General features: G+C 38.4%; 1 non-coding gene across 1 annotated transcript; it reads left to right on the top strand.

Annotated features, from left to right (window-relative positions):
* Window positions 1–1,716: 1,716 nt before the first annotated feature.
* On the top strand, window positions 1,717–1,823 carry LOC141694819 (small nucleolar RNA R71). The gene has a single exon (XR_012564101.1). It is a non-coding gene; the product is annotated as a small nucleolar RNA R71 (small nucleolar RNA).
* The last annotated feature ends 3,371 nt before the right edge of the window (window positions 1,824–5,194 follow it).

Below are 5,194 nucleotides of genomic sequence, written 5' to 3'. Positions count from 1 at the left end.
AAGCATTTAGATATTGTAACTGCTCATTGCCTTCCTCATCATCACTGTCAGATTCCCCCAATAAGGCTTTTTCTAAGGCATCAGACCTTAGCACATGATCAAGTATGAAATAACTACAGAATCGACCAAATCCATCGTAAAGAACTCTTCATCTTCTGTAGGGAATTTTATTGCATTGAACACATTGAATGTCACATCCTGATATTGCACCCTCATAGTAAGTTCACCTTTTTACACATCTATCAAGGTATGGCCTATAGCCAAGAAAGGTCTTCCCAAGATTATGGGAATCTTCTTATCTTCCTCGAAATCCAGAATGACAAAGTCTGTAGGAAAGATGAGCTTATCCACCTTTACTAGCACTCATCCACGATGCCTCGTGGGTATGTAATAGAATGATCAACCAATTGTAGAGACATGTAGGTGGGCTTCAGATCAGGCAAATTCAGCTTTTTGAAGATAGACAACGGCATCAGATTGATGCTTGCTCCCAAATTGCAAAGGCACTTGTCGAATGACAACTTTCCAATGGTGCAAGGAATGGTGAAGCTACTTGGATCCTTAAGCTTTGGAGGTAACTTTTGCTGCAGCACGGCACTGCACTCTTCCGTCAGAGCAACGATATCAAGATCATCCAGTTTCACCTTCCTTAAAAGAATACCTTTCATGAATTTCGCATAACTAGGCATTTGCTCCAGAGCCTCAGCGAAAGGTATGTTGATGTGAAGTTTCTTGAAAACCTCTATAAACTTACCAAATTGCTTGCCCAACTTTTGTTTTTCCAATCTCTTAGGAAAAGGTGGTGGAGGATAGAGATGTTTCTCCCCTGTATTACCCTCAGGCAGAGTGTGTTCAACAGTAGTCTTCCTTGGTTCCCCATCTTTATCCTTTTGCTTTTCTTCTTCATCTACAACTTCAGTTTCTCCATCTTTTGCTTTTTCAGCATCAGCAACTTTTCCAGACCTTAAGGTGACAGCTTTGACTTGCTCTTTAGCTTCCTTCCTTCCTGGCACTTCAGTATCGCTGAGAAGTGTGCTAGGTTGACGATTGGGCAGGGCATTGACTATTTGTCCAATTTGATTTTCCAAGGTCTTGATAGAAACAGCCTGACTTTTGCACAACAGCTTTAACTCCTCAAAATCAGCACTAGAAGGAGGAGCAGCACCTCCTTGTTGAGGATATGATTGCCTTTGAGCATATTGCTGAGGTTGCTGGAATCCAGGTGGATTAAATTGTTTACTTGCAGCTTGCTGAACAACATTCTGATTATTGCTCCAGCTAAAATTGAGATGATTTCTGTTATTAGGATGATAAGTAGCGGGCACAGGCTGCTGCGATCTCTGAAAATTGTTCACATACTGAACAGATTCATTAACAAGAGAACACTGATCCATAGCATGAGAGCATGTACAAAGCTCACAGATAATAGCTAGTTGATTTACTCCATAGTTGGCTAAAGAATCGACCTTCATAGACAGCGCTTGAAGCTGCGCTGCAATAGCTGTAGCTGCATCAACTTCCAGAATACCTGCTACCTTCCCAGGCATCATCCTTTGAGTTGGGTTTTGATACTAGTTTGCAGCCATAGTTTCAATGAGATTATAGGCTTCAGTATAGCTTTTGGCCCACAAAGTGCCTCCAGAAGCTACATCGAGCATGGGCCTAGATTGGGCCCCCAAACCATTGTAGAAACCAGTGATCACCATCCAGTCAGGCATACCATGATGTGGACACTTTCTCAACATTTCCTTGTAGCGCTCCCAAGCTTCGCACATAGATTCTCCTTGTTGCTGCACAAACTGAGTAAGAGCATTTCTCATAGCTGCAGTCTTGGCCATTGGATAAAACTTTACCAGAAACTTTTGCGCGAGATCTTCCCAAGTAGTGATGGACCCAGCTGGCAAAGAATGTAACCAGTCCTTAGGTTTATCCCTCAGAGAGAATGGGAAAAGCCTCAGCTTGATAGCCTCATCAGTAACACCATTATATTTGAAAGTACTACAGATCTCGACAAAATTCCTGATATGCATGTTGGGATCTTCAGTCGCAGCACCTCCGAAAGAAACAGAATTCTGCACCATCTGAATAGTGCCCGGCTTGATTTTAAAAGTATTGGCCTGAATAGCCAGATGAATGATGCTTGACTGAATGTCATCAATTTTAGGTCGAGAAAAGTCCATAAGAGCTGGATCAGCTTAAACTATACGATCACCCATTGTTACAGGTTCTTTCTTTTCATTCTCTTTATCCGAATCTTAAAAACTATCTTCTCCGGAAAGTCGAGAGTTGTATCTGTCTCCTCAGCCGTATCTAGATTTCTCTTGTGGGTGCGAGAACGTGTTTGCATAAACACTCGCTAGCGTACCTGAAACACAACCAGAAGCAGTAAGTAACAAGTCTTAATCAATGAATCCTAATGAACACTGATGGCAAGTACATAAACTAAATAAATTAACACCGAGTCCCCGGCAGCGGCGCCAAAAACTTGTTAGGCACAAAGCATGCGCTAAATAATTCACGCAAGTATACACGTTCGCAAGTAATATAGAATGATTTCTAGTTCATTCCCATAGAGACTCTGATTAATTATATTTAATTAACACTTACTCACCAATGTATGATTACTCTTCAATGTCAAGACAATAACAATTAAGATTGATTAACTAATATTAACTACGAGAATTAAACACTTAAATTATCAATATTAAACACAAATGAGATCATAACTTCATTACTACTTTATTCAATAGTTATTGTTATTACCCTTAGCATGTAATGGTGATGATATTAATCGAACAACACGAAACTGATACACGCCAACTTTCGTTGTATGAATACCATTCTACCAAGCATCCACAATTAAATAGAAGTTAAATAGGCATCAATTATGTTGAGATCCTATATGTCTACAGAATTTGATAACATAAGGATTTAAGCGCAAGTTATTCATTATGATTACACAGGGCAAGTAAAACGGTTAGAGTTACCCACTAATCATGCATACAATACATGAACCTATGCTAGCATGGCAAGTTCTAAATCTCAAGATTCACTGTCACTTCATAAGAGATTAACAGGCTATCTTACATGTTTGCGACGCACATAAGACGAATAAGCACAACCTATGCTAGATATCATACAATCACCATACACCAAGATATTAAATAATTAACTAAATACATCCCTAGTAAATCCGCTATGATCCCATGATCACGATTAGCCCATAATAGAACTCATCATCACCATGGGTTCATATGAAAACATGATAATAACACAACGATATAAACTAATAAAAATACTCAATAAACAAAGAAGTACGTCACAGGAGTATTAAGGTTCAAAGAGTAAAGAAAACTAGCATCCACTATTACAACGAATTAAAAGAATTACAAGATAAACGTATGCTTCCTCTTCTTCGTTGTTGTGTGCTAAAACGGTCTTCTTGATCTTCTCTCATTGTTACTTGTTGTTGAAAACGTCTCCCCAATAGGTTTATATAAGAGTCCAGAAGAACCAGCGTTAATAGAAGCCCAATAGAACTCGAATTATAAATTCTAGAATCTGATTTTCCGCACCCAGGCGGCCGCCTGCATTCACCACGCGGGCGCCTGCTACCAGGCGGTCGCCTGCTCCTTCCAGGCGGGCGCCTGCTCCTTCCAGGCGGGCGCCTGTAACACTTCTGTAAAATTCTTATTTTTGCTTCTGATTTTACTGATTTCTTCGCACAATGCTCCGCGACTGATCCCAAGTACTTCCTTAGGTTTATTTTGATGAAAACCTCCTATTTAAGCAAGTTATACCCTGAAATGCAAAAACACTCGAAAACGCGTCAAATACACAAAATACTCGAGTTCAAGACATCAATTCAATCCATTATGAGACACTCTAAGTGGTATATAATGCCACTTATCAGTTGGCCAGGTGAAATAGCCTTTTTCCATTGTATATATTGATACGTATATACTTTTCTAAAAAATATAATACACATCACTAAAAACCTAACTAATTTACTATTGTTTACATATATTAATAATTATAGACCTAGTTTAAGAATTAACCCAACAAACATTTTTTGGGCTAAAAATACCCGGTCCAAGTCACCGCACCACGAGGAGCCTAATCCTCACTTGATACATAATAATCATGCCCCTGTTACCTTCTAGACGTCTAAACCCGATCTCCACAGTTCAAAATTTAGATATCCGAGTTAGGAATACGTTGTCCAAAATTCAAGGCAATCCGACCAGTGTCACTCCAAATAACATAAAAACAAAACAACTAACTCAAGCAGAAAATTCCTATAAATTTTTCACATTAGCACCATAAACTAGCTCAGCCTTCAACCTCACAATTCTCCCCCTCGTACATCATTTGATAGATCTCAAAGTATGGACGAACACTAAGAAAACAATGTATACCTCGATAAGTAAACCCCAACATGTTGCACCATTGTTACCATAGCTGCGTACATACCCTTAACCAGGATCAAGTTACCGTTGTTCTCATCATCGGGTAAAATATCCAGCTCACCCAAATACTTCCCCAAAGGGAAATCAACACTCATTATATTGAGCAGTCCAAACAATGTTTAAACTTGCTTCCTTCATGCAATGAAACTAAATTCCAAGTTTACTTTCCTTTGCATAGATTTTATATTTTTTCCATCGCAACCAAACAACTCTAATTATTACTATTCTGAATAGCTTCCTTGAAGGAGATAAGCTCATCCTCCTCCACCTAGAGTGCATACTCTAGTGCATAATACTCACACAAATTAGGGGTGGGTCCACTCTAATTGAATTTATAATTATTTATTTTAATCATTTGGTATAATATATACTCTCAAACCTCTCGAGAAAGAAAATGTTTAATGATAAAACTATATAAATTTTGAGCAAGCCTCATTAGACTGAGACCAAGTGATTTCATCGCTCAGAATATCATCGTCGACTACATTTAAAATACAACTCTGATAGACTAGTACCATTAAAAGTTAAAACCGACTCTGCAGGGTCCCAATTATACCATACAAAAAGCTCATATTGGTCGATATGTTACAAGTGGGACCCGATTCGAATGCATTCCAACTACACTTTAAAATAAAGCTCGAATTGTACCCATTTAGAAACTCAAATTGTTCAATTTATATATAATTTTAATACATTTAAGTTAATAAAGTATATTTTCAAATGAA

This window comes from Apium graveolens, chromosome 10 (assembly GCF_009905375.1).
Source record: "Apium graveolens cultivar Ventura chromosome 10, ASM990537v1, whole genome shotgun sequence".
In the NCBI taxonomy this organism is placed as follows: Eukaryota; Viridiplantae; Streptophyta; class Magnoliopsida; order Apiales; family Apiaceae; genus Apium; species Apium graveolens.
This window is presented reverse-complemented; position numbering and strand designations above follow the sequence as displayed.